This window comes from Juglans regia, chromosome 9, assembly GCF_001411555.2.
Source record: "Juglans regia cultivar Chandler chromosome 9, Walnut 2.0, whole genome shotgun sequence".
In the NCBI taxonomy this organism is placed as follows: domain Eukaryota; kingdom Viridiplantae; phylum Streptophyta; class Magnoliopsida; order Fagales; family Juglandaceae; genus Juglans; species Juglans regia.
In genome coordinates, this window is record NC_049909.1 from 4,060,710 (window position 1) to 4,076,435 (window position 15,726).

General features: G+C 39.5%; 1 long non-coding RNA gene across 1 annotated transcript; it reads right to left on the reverse strand.

Annotated features, from left to right (window-relative positions):
• Positions 1 to 12,277: 12,277 nt before the first annotated feature.
• LOC118349386 lies at positions 12,278 to 15,107 on the reverse strand. The gene is made up of 3 exons (XR_004802366.1): positions 15,003 to 15,107; positions 14,809 to 14,909; positions 12,278 to 12,491 (listed from the first exon to the last, which is right to left on the reverse strand). It is a non-coding gene; the product is annotated as an uncharacterized LOC118349386 (long non-coding RNA).
• Positions 15,108 to 15,726: the final 619 nt, after the last annotated feature.

Genomic DNA, 15,726 nt, shown 5'->3' on the forward strand with positions numbered 1-15,726 from the left:
TATGTAATGCAATGGAGATCTCCATGAGCGGTCCTCAAAAAGAATTTGTGAAATTTGTAGTAAGGGCATCCGAGGATGGGCCTTTGTGAAGTTTGTTTGTAAGAATGTTTGCGTGATAATTGAGTGTACTGATAATTGTATGTGACAGTTTATTGTTATTAAAGTGCGCATATTTTTCCGTGCTCGATAATCATTTTTGGTTTTCAGTGGCATCAGTGGATTTTGCCTCGTGCTGCGATTTTCTTTTGGTGCTTTTCCGTTATGATGTAGATGTAAGAGTTTATTTGTAGTAACCCGCGCTTAAGTGGTCAAGGTGCTTGTCGATCCCCTGGATCAATCGTAGGCAGTTGCTGAGCCTATCAACTCGTTCCCGAAGGGCACTTAAGAGAGGCGGTTGTAGAGCTCAGAGGCTTGTTCCCTAAGAGAATTCGCTGGCAGCAATTGTAGCAAGGGGAGATACTTGGCATGTACTTGGCGGGAGGATGTCTCAACCGTTTAACTCATGGCAACGAGAGTGTAGCGGGAGGATGCTTCGACCGTGTAACTCTGGCGAGGTGAGTGTAGCGGGATGATACCTTGATCGCGTAACTCTAGAGAGGAGAGTGTAGCGAAAGGATGCCTCGATCGCATAACTCATGACGACGAGAGTAGTGGGAGGATGCCTAGACCCCAAAACTCTAGTGATGTGAGTGCAGCAGGAAGATGTCTCAACCGCGTAAATCTGGCGAGGTGAGTATAGCGAGAGGATACCTTGACCGCGTAACTCTGGCAATGAGAGTGTAGCGAGAGGATGCCTCAACCGCGTAACTTTAGCGATATGAGTGTAGTGGAAGGATACCTTAATTGCATAACTCTGAAGATGTAAATGTAGCAGGAGGATGCCTCGACCGCATTGATGTTAAAACAGAGCTTGACCGCATAAAGTTGTTCATCCTTGAGTACTTATGTAGGAATGAAATTTTTTTATGATTTTCTTTTCTTCACTCTCTTAGAGGTGCGACGAGTTCAACTTCGAGTCAAGTAGCTCGACTCTTCTTATTTTTTTATTTTATTTTATTTTTGTGTTGTATCATCGAGTGAGATTCATGTGTATGGCAAGCAGAATACTGTGTGTGGCGAGGGAACAACCTAGGTGGTGAGCAGTTGCGTGGTGAGCAATTAGCGAGGAACATACTGTGGCGAGTAGACTATTGTGGGCAACGAAATCCAACGAGACTGAAGGGAGGCGAGCAAACCTAGTGGAACTTAAATGTGGCAAGCTAGCCATGGACTGAAGTCACTCTAGCAAGGAAGCCCATTGTGGCAAGCAAACACAATGGCAGCAACTTGTAGCGGCATGGAATGGTTTTGGTGGGCAACTTTCTAGTGGTGAGGAATGGTACTGATGAGCATAGCTTCCGTGGCGAGCAAACATAGTGGGCGACTAATTAGTTCTCGACAACGCAGTGGAGCAACCATGGTGCAACTATGAATGGTAGTTCGAGCGAGTTGCATGTGCGGAAATTTATATGTATGCTCAACTGGATAGCGGCAATCAGCACGTGAGAACTTCTCATAGTAGCGCTTTATGGTAGAGCTGGGTAAGACTCGACGTGGTGGCAGTTGCGTTGTCACAGTGGAGTGCTCTGCTTTTGGTATCATAAAACAGTGACGTCGTCTGTGGGATCTTGCTCCTCGATAGAACTCCTGCCAATATATAGCCGCCATGAAGAGGAGGTGGCATGAGGGTCACTGAGTGCATAGTGGTGTGCACCCATCTTCCATGTGCCCACTGTGCACCTGCATGGGTGTGCCTTATGTACATGGTATTTGCCTCCAGTGCATAGTGCATGTTGTGTTTCTGAGCATGCTTTTTTTCTTTCCCTTCTTTTTGCAGCCAAAGTGGGAATGAAATAAAATAACAAGCAAAAATTTAACTTGAGAGAAAACTTATATGGCTCGCTAGATACGATCTAGTGAGTCGGAGAATATCCTTCTCCCAATTTTTGTGTAGAAGATTAGTCGATCCCATAGACGGCACCAACTATTAATACCTAAATTTCCACAACAGACCGGAATGGAGGAAGGAAATATTTTCGACCTATGATGGTGATGCGGGCGTTGGTTTGGTGCTCTTCATGTTTATCCAAAAAATAATAATAAATAACCCAATAAAAATAAATAAATAAAGACACAGAGATTTACGTGGTTTGACAAAAAAGCCTACGTCTACGGGTTGTTTGGGAGAAAATTTCACTATAATAGATGATTTTACAATCTCTCATGGCCTCAATATAATGGAAAAATCTAGAATTTTAGAAGGTTGAAGTCGATGCCTCACTTGAGAGAGATATGGTGGAGTCGCTATTTGTTGTGAAGTTTGTATGTAGAGAGCTAGTGGAGAGTCCTAACTATCTCCTCCTTTATAGAGATCTATTTTATTCCTTAGAGTGATAGAGTCCAATTGGCCTTGTAAAGCCTTTTCATTTATGGAGTCTGGGCCAATTGCTTTTAGTTTATCTATTCCTTGTCTTATCTCTTTTCTATCTTATCTTTTGGCTTGATTTCTTCCCTTATTATTAATGATAAGTTTTCAATGGGTTGCACCCAATTAATTTTGTCATGACAAATGAGAATTTAATTTCATCACAGTCAACTACTTTATAATTTGAGTTCAATGTTTATTTTTTCTAGAAAATCTTGGAAATTGAGGCCTCTTCTTGGCCTACAAATTTAACCGACCTGGGATCTCGATTCGATTTTCAAACCGGGTTCCTTTTGTTTAATTTGGTTTGAAATATAAATTCATGGCTAGTTTAAGATCTAAAAATTTTTCTCTCCCTAAAACTTTGAAGTCAGCAACTATTGAACTATGGATATAACAGGCGCGTAGGATTTCCTTTTATTTGAATGGTTTTACTTCGTACATTCTTCCCAACTTCGTCATCTTATCTAATGCATTTACAACTTTTGTTTTTTTTATAAAACATATTGCATTTATTAATAACATACATTACAACTTTGATTTGAAATATACATAACAAGTCAACTACAACATTAATAGCTCCCCAGTACACAATTGTAATTGACATGGTCAAATCTATACTGGAAATCTCTACTGATCACTGTCTGAGAGACAACACAACTCTGTCCAAGACAGATTTTATAAACCCCATACTCTGTCTAAAACAGAGTAGAGGACATACTTTTTGGACAAAAGTCCAAGAGACACTCTCTATGGAGAAAAGTCCAAAAGACTACGTGTTTTTTGCTTTTATTTTTCTAAAACAAAAGACATAACATAAATTAAAGACACATGAAAAAAAATAAATTACATCTAGGAAAGACATAGAATCGCATTTTCAACCTTGGAGAAAAAAAGACAAACAAAGTGACTGTGATGGTATGTGAGAGCCATGCGACACCTTGGGAGTATGGCGGTCAGTCAGGTCTGAAGTAACTGGTGGCCCTGGACCCAAAAAAGCTATGCGTGGCAGCAAAAGAGCACCCTTAGCGGTAGCGCATGGATTTCACACGCTCTCTTTGGACCGTGCGTGTGGCTCATACGCAGCGCCGTTCGGTGTAGTTCTTCGCCCGTCTGAACGATCAACACCTTGGGAAACCTGCGGTAGAGCAAGTGGTGGTCGCCGGACGCCAGAAAGCAACAGATCGACCTTCCACCATACTTAGCCTTGTAAAAACAACCAAAAAAAGAAAAAGAAAGATGAAAACAAGAAAGGAGATGGAGGGAGGAGGCAGCAAACTCCTCCCCCTATGTGCAGGTTTTGATTTGATAGTGATTTCTAGAGAGAAGGATGAGTCCCTCTCTCTAAAACTAGGGACGGCTATGTGTGTTAGTTTCTTCTAGGAAATAATGAGATTAATGGACCGCATTTGCAACTTTATTTGAATGGTTTTGCTTTGACATACATTATTTATACATTGACACTCTCTATATTTTATGAGAGAAGAAATGATATTTATAATCTTAAGGTATGTAAGTTGATAGGTCCCTTGATAATGCCAAATATGATACTCAAGAATTGTCCTCTTCGGGTGAGGATGAACCACCTTTATTGGGATAATTTTTCTGCCCTTCATTGATAACTTTCGGCTGCTTAAATAGCAGACCAAGATTACACACTGAAACAGAACACTAAAACAGAACTTGCGGAAACAGAGGAACAACCTAAGCCACTACCAGTAGCCGACGCCTAATAAAAGGGAAATGACTCACGTATTTAACTAAATAAAAATGCAGCGGCAATTAATCATAAAACAGAGGATAAAACAGAAGATAACATAGAGCCGAAATATCTCTAACGGCTATGACCCAGTCCATGCACGTATGCACGTCGTTTCTGCGCATTACGTCCCGCGTCGAACGCTACGTCTCGCGCACTTCGTCCCGCTACGTCCTGCACATTACGTCCCGCGCTACGCGCACTACTTCCGCTTGCATCGATTTTGTTCGTCTAACCTCCTCCCAAATATTTGGGATTTGGTTTGAGTCCTCTAGCTGAACGCCGTGGTGTATCAATACTTCCCCCACTGGGTGGACGCTTGTCCGCAAGGTCCACATTTGGAAATTGCTCCATCAAGGATTTAGCCCTCTCCCATGTGGCTTCTTCAACTGGCAAGTTTTTCCATTGAACCAAGTGTTCTTCTTCAAACTTGTTGCCTTGTTTGACCCAGCGGGTATCCAGGATGCGTTGCGGCTCAAGTATGATCGTTCCTTCATCATCTATAGGCGGTAACTCGGTAGAAGGCGGTGTATGTTCGCCTAGAAATTTCTTTAAGAGGGAAATGTGAAAAACTGGATGAATGCGGGCGTCGGTTGGCAACTGCAGCTTGTAAGCAACGGCCCCTATTTTTTGTAGCACCCGATACGGCCCATAAAACTTACTGGCAAGCTTTTGGTGGGCACGTTTAAAAACTGTCTGTTGTCGATAGGGATGCAGCTTCAAGAGTACCATGTCACCGACTTCAAAAGTGACATCCCTCCTCTTAAGATCAGCGGTTTGTTTCATACGATTGATGGAGGTTTGTAGATGAGTTTTGAGTTGCTTTAATAACTCATCTCTGTTTTTCAGCTGCTCATCAATTTCGTGGATGGAAGAGTGACCAGTAGGATAAAGTGGAATGGTGGGAGGTGGCCGTCCGTATAGAGCTTGAAACGGCGTCATCCCTGTTGAGGCATGATACGTTGTATTATACCATAACTCAGCCCAAGGTAGATAGGCACTCCATTTGCGCGGCCATTGATGCACAAAGCACCTAAGATATTGCTCTACACAGCGGTTAACGACTTCTGTTTGTCCGTCGGTTTGCGGATGATAAGCGGAGCTAAGCTGTAATTTTGTGCCTGACATGTGAAAAAATTCCTGCCAAAACCTGCTAATGAAAACCGGGTCACGATCACTAATGATCGATTTTGGCAAGCCATGCAGCTTGATAACTCCTGCCACAAATTTTTCAGCCACACCTTTAGCCGTAAATGGATGAGCTAACGGTAGGAAGTGTGCAGCTTTGCTTAACCTGTCCACTACCACCAGTATAGTATCTTTGCCGTTGGACTTGGGTAATCCTTCAATGAAGTCAAGAGTAATATCATCCCAAACTTGGCAAGGAATGGGCAATGGTTGGAGAAGTCCCGTAGGTGAGAGTGTCTCGGTTTTCATCCTCTGGCATACTTCACAGTGCTTAACATATTCGGTTACCGCTTGATACATTTTCGGCCAGTAAAATTGATTTGCCAAGCGTTTGAAAGTCCGCAATACACCGGAATGCCCTCCGATCTTTGTGTCATGAGCCTCATGGAGCAACTGCTCCCGTAATTCTCCTTGGGAAGGAATGAGTACCCTGCCTTTGAAGAAAAGTAACCCCTGGCGTTGTGTATAGGGCCCTTCGTTTTGATTCTGGGTCACTTGCGTGATTGCCTGGATGTATGGGTCTCCTTTGTACGCCTTCCGAATTTCATCCCATATAGTTACGGTGGGTAAATGGATGTGGTTGAGGACCGGACTGTTGGGCTTGCGTGAAAGGGCGTCCGCAGCAGAATTTTCACGACCTGGGCGATAGGTGATTTCATACTCGTAGCCTAGCAATTTGGCTACCCATTTTTGCTGTTCTGGTGTTGCCAAACGTTGTTCCAGAAAATATTTTAAGCTGCGTTGGTCGGTTTGGATGAAGAATTTCCTCCCCAATAAATATGGTCGCCATGTGCGTATCGCCTCCACAATAGCAAGCATTTCTTTGGCGTAGGTGGACCATGATTTTTTTGTAACTCCCAGTGCACGGCTCATGAAGGCAATGGGTTTGCCTTGTTGCGTTAAGACTGCGCCTATTCCTTCCCCTGCCGCGTCCGTTTCTATAGTGAAGGGCTCATCAAAATTTGGCATGGCCAAAACAGGGGTGGTAGTCATCGCACGTTTAAGATTGAAGAAGGCTCCTTCGGCTTCCTCGCTCCATACATACTGCCCTTTCTTGAGGAGGTTGGTGAGGGGTCGAGCGATGATGCCATAGCTTCGAACAAATTTTCTGTAATATCCTGTCAAGCCTAAAAACCCACGCAATTCAGAAATATTAGTTGGTGTAGGCCATGCTACCATGGCAGCAATTTTCTGATTATCGACCTTCACTCCTTGAGGCGTAACAATGTGTCCCAAATACTCTAGCTCCTGTTGGCCGAATACACATTTGCTGGCCTTAGCAAAAAATTGTTGTTGCCTCAAAATCTCCAAGGATTGTTTTACATGCGTCACATGCTTCTTCCAAGTAGAGCTATATATGAGAATATCATCGAAGAAGACTAAAATAAACTTTCGAAGATGAGGTCGAAATATAGAGTTCATAATGGCTTGGAACGTAGAGGCTGCATTACATAGACCAAACGGCATGACTAAATATTCATAATGACCGTTGTGAGTACGAAATGCAGTTTTGAGAATGTCGGGAGAATTTACTCTTACTTGGTGATATCCGGCCCTTAGGTCAAGCTTGGTAAAGTATGAAGCGCCATGTAATTCGTCTAACATGTCGTCTACCGTCGGAATGGGAAATCAATCCTTAATGGTGGCGGTATTGAGTGCGTGGTAGTCCGTGCAAAATCGCCAACTACCATCTTTTTTCTTGACCAATAATACGGGGGACGAGAACGGACTGGTACTTGGACGAATAAGGCCGGAATTCAGCATCTCCTGCACTTGTGCATATCGATACGGTCTTACATTGATTGGCTCGGTCCCTTCCTTGAGCGTAATGCAATGCTCAACCTCACGCACTGGTGGCAGACTTGAGGGCTCATGGAATACGTCCTCATAGTCTTTAAGGATCCTCTGCATTTTCTTGTTGCTTAACATCAACTGGCGCAGCAGGTGAGGCTTTGCTCAAAGTTGGCTGAATGTATATCGCAAATAGAGCATGGCCTTGGCGGAGCTCTTTCGATATTTCAGTCGGTGTTGCCTCCTGGATTGCTCGCACGTCTACACCTTGCAATATGCGGTCTTGGTTTTGCCAAGTAAAGTCCATGGTCAATTTCCTCCAATCACAGACCACTGATCCGAGCATTTCAAGCCATTGCACACCAAGTACAAGATCTAAACCTGTTAATGGCAGAGAAAAAAGGGTGAGATAAAACTCGGTACCCTGCAGCTCCACTCGTACCTGATCGTAACGCCCTTGACATTTTAATTTTTCTCCATTGGCCACCCGGACAGAAAATTCTTCCGTGGGTACTACTGGTAATTTGAGCATGTTCGCCAAACGCTCACTGATGAAGTTGTGCGTCGAGCCGCTGTCCACCAGAACCACCACTTCGTGAGGACCCATCCTCGCTGTTATGCGCATGGTTTTGGGACCCGACCAACCTGTTAAAGCATGCAACGTGATCTCGGGTTCTTGTTTCGGTTCTTGTACTTCCCCTGTTTCTCCACCTTGGTCTTCCTCCAATGTTTGCTGATCAGTAATATCTTCGCATATGAAATTATCCGTATGCCCCTCCAAGAGCAGTAACTGTGGTTTTTGACATTTATGCCCAGCGGTGAAGCGTTGATTGCAATTGAAACAGAGACCTTGAGCTCTTCTCTTTTGCATTTCTTCCCATGTTAAACGTCGGATTGGAGTTGCAGGATTAGCAGGGGCTATACGCGTGGTTGGTGGAAAGACTGGTGGAGCTCTTGTGAGTGGTGATCGCACAAACCGTTGCTGGCGTGCAAGCTGTTCGTCCCTCATTCGTGCCAAATTAATGGCCTCCTTGAGGGATTGCGGCTTAAACATCCTTATCCCATCAGAAATCTCCGCCTTCAAGCCCCCCATGAATGTCCCTATTAAAGCTTTTTGCGTCCATCCACGTACCTTATTGCCTAGCTTCTCAAACTCCCGTTGATAGTCTCGCAATGTTCCCGTTTGCCTAATCCGTGAGAGAGCTTCATCAAAGTCTTCGCATCCCGACGGCCCGAAGCAAGCCCATAATTCCTCTTCGAATTTTTCCCAAGATATCACATTTCCTTCTTCACATAACGTCCTACGAAGCCACTGCCACCATTGGTTGGCTTCCCCTTCAAGGTGGTACGCAGCCATGGGAACTTTTTGGTTCTCTGCCGTATTCTGATATTCAAAAAATTGTTCCACCCGATTGAACCACTCCGTTGGATCGTCTCCAGAGAAGCGTGGAAATTCTAACTTGGCTGATTTGGACGAGACGATCATCCATCCGCCATCTGGGTTTTCGTGGTGGTGATTGCCCGGGTTTGAGGTATCCGGGTTAGTGAGCAATACATTGGAAAGTCGATTGAGGGTTTCCTCCATTCTCTGTAAACCCTCTTGCACATCGCCCAATCCATACTCCAAGTGCTCAATACGCTCCTTGTTGGTTCCCATGCTTAACCTGGCTCTGATACCAATGATAGGTCCCTTGATAATGCCAAATATGATACTCAAGAATTGTCCTCTTCGGGTGAGGATGAACCACCTTTACTGGGATAATTTTTCTGCCCTTCATTGATAACTTTCGGCTGCTTAAATAGCAGACCAAGATTACACACTGAAACAGAACACTAAAACAGAACTTGCGGAAACAGAGGAACAACCTAAGCCACTACCAGTAGCCGACGCCTAATAAAAGGGAAATGACTCACGTATTTAACTAAATAAAAATGCAGCGGCAATTAATCATAAAACAGAGGATAAAACAGAAGATAACATAGAGCTGAAATATCTCTAACGGCTATGACCCAGTCCATGCACGTATGCATGTCGTTTCTGCGCATTACGTCCCGCGTCGAACGCTACATCTCGCGCACTTCGTCCCGCTACGTCCTGCGCATTACGTCCCGCGCTACGCGCACTACTTCCGCTTGCGTCGATTTTGTTCGTCTAACCTCCTCCCAAATATTTGGGATTTGGTTTGAGTCCTCTAGCTGAACGCCGTGGTGTATCATAAGTTTCGTATCTTTATTTTAAAAAATTGAGTAAAGATGAGATACATGATTTGTTTTAAGAATAAATTTCACTATTTTTAAAAAATAATGCGCGTAAATTGCACAACCTACAACTTAAAAATGATCGTTTCTAAATTCGTCAAGATTAACGTATTCTTATATAGAATCACTGCAATGATTTTCTATCCAATCCATGCATACTTTACTAATCATTAAATGCTGCAATAAGTGTTATTGGGCAGCCATAAATATAACAACTCCCTATTTACGCAAAATTATTAGATATTTCCTAATTAATACAAATGAGGTGGTACTTAACCCTGTAATTATATGCCATGCAAGTAAAATTGTCTATGTAAGTATCAGTTTTAATTGATGCCACATCTAATATGAGTACCACGTATCCGTTCCATAGAAAAATCTTGTAATTACTCATATTTCAAATAAATATGGATAAGATTTAAGGGAAGTTCTTTCCTACCCATATGGCATATAGTAGTAATGTCCAAGACTTGTAAGTTGTGAGACCGAAACTCATGTTTGGACAGGTAAAAAATTCTCAAGATTTTCAAAACTTCTCAGAATTTCATGCATCACTAAAATACAAAATATTTTTTAATTTTAAATTTTCAACATTTGCATCTAATCATTACCTAAATATTATCTAAACTCAAAAATTAATACAACTTTTATAAATTTCAAAACAAAACACAAATATCAATACAACTTTTATTAGTTTCAAAACAAAAATAATATTAAAAAGAATCTTAATTTTATAATTTTTTATTCAACGTTTTTCTTTCTCTCATTTCTTAAAACTCAATTAAACATCTTCACTCAAATAATTTTATAACTATTTACAAAATTTTGAAATACTTCAGGTGTCCAAACATGCTCATATGAAATATATATATAAATATATATATATATATATATATGAGCTATATATATATATATCATCCTTAACAAGTAACAAGATAACAAGCAACAAGTAAAGGTGGTGGAAGCATAAATATAAGAAAGAAATGTAAAATAAAAGACGGTAGAACCAGCCAGTTACAATTAAATAAGTGTAGAGTAAATAAAATAAAATAATACTCACAAATTATTAATTGAAACGGTTGTGGTTGTTCTTCATATAAAATGAACAACAATATATGAAAAATAATTTTGAAGTACAATGGTAGTAGGGGAGAATAAAGAAAGTAGGAGGAGAAAGTGTAACACAAGGCTCCCCACGGTTAAGAAAGATATCATTTTTTTAGAAAATTACGGGTGTCGGAGTGCTACTGTTGAACCTGACTTAAAAATATATATATATTTTTTAAAGGAATTGTCAAGTGCAAAGATTCCTTGTAATAAGTTGAGTCGTTTATATTAAAATATTAAAATCATAAATGAGAGTGTGCGAAAGCATTTATTAAAATTTCTTAAAATCCGTACCATAAAATTCATAACTTAAAATCAATGTACATGATCTATGCCACTGTCATGCCCTCCTGGACTACGTCTTGTCCTTCAACTTTACCTTCATAAATATTCCGACTTAGGGTGGTTTAAAAACATAAAATACTAAAATGTGTTGATGACTTAGTAAGAAACTCATCATGACGTAAATATACTTAACATAAGGTTTTTCATAAAATATTTCATGATGAGAACTTAAAATCATGATTGCTCATACGTATGCTACGACATGCATGACTTGGCTTGTTTTATCCGACTTATCTTACTTAACATACTGGCACACACACTTAACCATGTATGCAAGATTGTGCACCTACCTCATATCCCGCGACTGCATGGGGAGTCACTGATAGTATTTTGGCATAGTATGGTAGACCACGCTTGAGTCTGTGGCTTGCACATCCACTCTAAAACTGCATTGGTACCATGCATCTAAATGGTCATCTTATTAACTGCTCTGAGTTTATCGTACACTTGATCTTATGAAAGTTTAGGTGTCCTATGCAACGTGAGATGCATATACATACATAACTATAATATGTGGAAAGAAACATGATGAATGAAGTGCTTGCAAAATATCATAACATGTGTGGTACATAAAAATTAGCTTCCAAATAACTGACTTTAAAAATAATATAGATAACTAGATAATGTATGTTAATCTTAATTTATGATCAAACTACTTACCATGCAGTTTTAATCAAATATTTCCGGCATGAAATCAATCACGTTACCTAGAAAGAGAGAGAGAAAACGTGAAGGATATTGTGAGAGGAATAAGGCAGTCGGCTATTGGCGTGGTGAATGTGGGACACGCACGGTGCTGGACTAGGTATCTTGGGTTCGGCTGCTGCATTTACGGAGGTTTATGGTTTTTTTTCTAAATAACACATGGAAGGGAAATATTTATAGAGAGATTTGGGAGAGGGTAACAACGAGTTTGAGTTGGACTCGGTTAATACATATAGTGGCACTAATCTGCTGAACACTCAGTCATGATCAACTAAGAAGAGAGTTTGAATTTAAAAACATGATCTAGTAATTCATTCATTGTAGGATTGACAGTGGCTGAGAATTTGTAGGGGACTTCAATTAGTGATGATTTTAAATTGAAATAAATCTCTAATGGAGATCTTTAAATTCCAAAAGGAGTATGTGATACCCCCAACCTCCACTTGGGATGGAATGAAGACTTAGAGCGTTGAACATGCAACATAAGGTTATATACTCCTGTTCATGATGGTTAATATACAATGCATCATATAGATGCATCTAGCAATATGTGTCACAATCCTGTCCTAGGAAGGTCGGGATCGCGACGTACATACCTGCCCTTTACTTCCTTTTCTTCCCTTTTTTTTTCTTCTAATAACATGCAATCGGCATGGACATGACACACATGTACTCTAAATTTCTAATTTAATAAAGGGAATACCTGATGGACATTCTATTCGAACATTCATCCATAAAAGACTTTCAGAGTCCATACGTTCATAAAAACATAATCCGTCATCCATAAACATAACTATTCTAGTTATGGAAGATCCTAAGCTTTTGCCTCTCCCTCAGAAGTAATGCATTGCTCCGTAGCCTTTTCATCATTACCTGGACGTTTAAAACATTTAAAATAAAGTGAGTCGAATACTCAGTAAGTAGTACACTATGCAGTGAACATACTAGGCATCTGTTCTTTTCTTTTGAAAACATGCATACATAAACATGTTTGCTAATTCTTGACAATACTTTCATGCATAACAGTTTAAGAAATAAGCCATACTTTCATGCATAAACATTCTAAGAAATAACTATGCTTTCATTCATAAATATTTTAACAAATAACTATACTTTCATATTTCACTTTATTTAGCCGGTACACACTATTACGCCCCGTGTGTTGGGGCTAGCGGTATTCCTTTGGACCCGGATTCTGCCCGTAGCCACAAGTTGGGAATCCCTTTCAGTCAGGGGGCAGCACTGGGTGCACTACTAATACTACTTACCCAGCAATACATTCTGCCCATTCCTTTGGTACCCTTTTCATTCATATGGCCGTTACGTATTTTCATACATTAAAGCATTCAATCATTCAGTCCTTTCTTTCATTCATTTCAGTCATTTCAGTCATTTTCATCATTTAACAGTTCATTCATGGAAAACGTAATTTAAAAGCATGAATTTAAGCATTATCTTTTCATTTAATTGTGCGTTCATGAAAAAACATCATTTTAAAAGCATGTGATTAAACATCATTTTTTTTTCATGGTATCCATAAAGCGTCAGTTCATAGGGACAATTTAACATCAGTTCATAGGGACATCTTAAGATGTTCATTCGCATCATTTAAAACATCAGTGCATTTTAAAACACTTTCTTCGCGTCATTTAAAGCATCAGTTCATAGGAACATTTTAAAACCCATTTAAAGCATCACTTGAAGCATAAGGCATGAGAGATTCATTTTCTTTCATCTGCAATCAAAACATTTTCATCATCTTTCTTTCTTTGATGCACATGCATTTCTATAGAAAAGATATATTTTCATGTTATACTACATATAGGAATAATCAATAAGTTTATTGAGTGAGCATATATGGAAACCTCACGACTTAGAACCTACGTGCATGCATTACCTTATACACTTACATACAATTATAATCGATAGGGTGCTTAACAAGGGCTATCAAAAAAGGGCTTGTATATACTATATTCATTTACTCTTTTCTTTAAAAGAACATTTGCAATAAGGGAGAGAGATATTTTTTCATAAAGAGAACTTGGTGTAAGAGGCATGGTCATAGCTACTTACCTCTATGCTCCTCGATACTTCCATCATCAATATTTCTATTCCAATAAATAACATAATAGTGTTAATACTCATACAATATTCTTTAGTCCTCCATTTAAAAGAGAAAGCCACGATATTACAATCTAACGTCTCTTCTATGCTTAACATTAACCCAATGACTACCCCTCACCTCGACTTACAAAAGAAATAACTTAAATATTAAGACATGCTAGTTGTCCATGTAAAAGCTATTTTAAAAGCTTACATGAAAAGTAGTTAAGAATTCATAGGGTTCAAGCAAGGTTTCTTTGGTTCAAGCTCACTTTGGGTTATGGACCTTAGGAGATAAATTATGGAATTCTCGACAATGGGACTTAAAATAGATTTAGGTATCTCAAGTAGGCTAAACAAGCTTAGGAAACATGCCCTTTAAATCAACTTGTGGTCCCTCATTATAAAAAGGTTAGCTTATCAATATTTTGGACTCTTGGGTTAGGTAGAATTTAACCAAACGAGAGACAACATAAATGGGCTACTTTTATGGCATGACATGGAGTTAGGAATACTTGGACAGCTTTGCATATCATAATACCTCATGTACAATTAATCCCTTATATCTAAACTAACTAAGCTATAACCTATTCACATAAGCAATATATTAAATAGTTTAGATAAAACCTCTATTAAAATTAAAGTAGCATAACGTATAGCAAAGTCACTCATTAAGAAACTTTTAAAACCTTTAAACACTTAAGCTTATGATTTACTCACTTAATACCTTTAAAAGCAAGATATAAAATTATAGAACCAAGCAAAACCTTTAAATTAAGCCTCTAGCATCCTAAAAATAGATTACCAACCAAATCTCCACACAAGGCACATGATACCAACATATATAATTTAAAATCACTATAATCATCTCTTGTGGTTAAACCAAGTTTAATAACAACATAGTGTTTTCGAAATATAGGAAAATAAATAGCAAAACAACTATAATACTATTCGGTTTGGGCCAAAAACAGGGTATACATATTTATTTGTAATATAGGAAATTAACTACATCAAAACACAAGCTAAAACAACTTAGTGAGCTTCCGAAATCACATTAAAAATAACTAAGTCAAATTAAGATTTTTACCTTAAGCTCTTAGCTCCTTTCAAAACACAAGTGGAAGACCAAATAGTGGTATAGCCGTGTAGATGAAGAGCAACACGATATCACTGTTTTAAACCCCAAAACTGAAATATCAAAAATCATCAAAAGAAAACTCACTTGATCAACCATGGCTAAATTCAAAATACACAAGGGAGAAGGATTAAGGGTACTCTTACCTTGCTATTTTCCTCTTGAGAAGAAGGAAAAGTGGTGGATGCTTGGCTTGAGATTGGAAGAAGAATGGAGGGGGAGGGAATGAGACGCAGACACACGGGTGAGGGCTTGAGAAATCTTCTATGTGTTTGCCTTACGTAGAACCGACGGATGCAACAAGGAAAAATAAATTTATTAGCTTACTTAAGAAGTTTACGAGACCAAGGAAAACAAAAAAAATAATTAGTGGCTTGTCTTAGAAGCCTAATACGGGTGAAAAGGGGAAGAAAAGTCAAAAGGATTTAGTTGCTTTTCTTAGAAAGGAAGATGAGATTTTATTCCTTTCTTGGGTGTTGACCAACCGGTAGGAATAGGATGCTTTAGGATTAGTTTTGTCTTTTTCTTTTCTCCTTTGTATGGCTTTCACTGTAAGCTTAAGGAGGGACAAGGACTTTTGGGAGTGGTTTGGATTCAGAGATGAGTTGAGATATGTTGAGATGGTTTGTAAATAGTAAAATAAAAGTTAAATTGTTTATTATATTTTGTGTGGAAATTTAGAAAAGTTGTAATGATGAGTTGAGATGAGTTGAGGTGGGTTTTGAATGCAAACAAGGCCATCTTTGTTTCCTCCTTCCATCACAAGGAAGCAAGTGGATGGTAGAGATCTATCCACCTCAAGGATGCTTTTCACCTACCAATTCAATGGTAGAGAATAATTAGGTCATTTTTTAAATAAATAAAATTAAA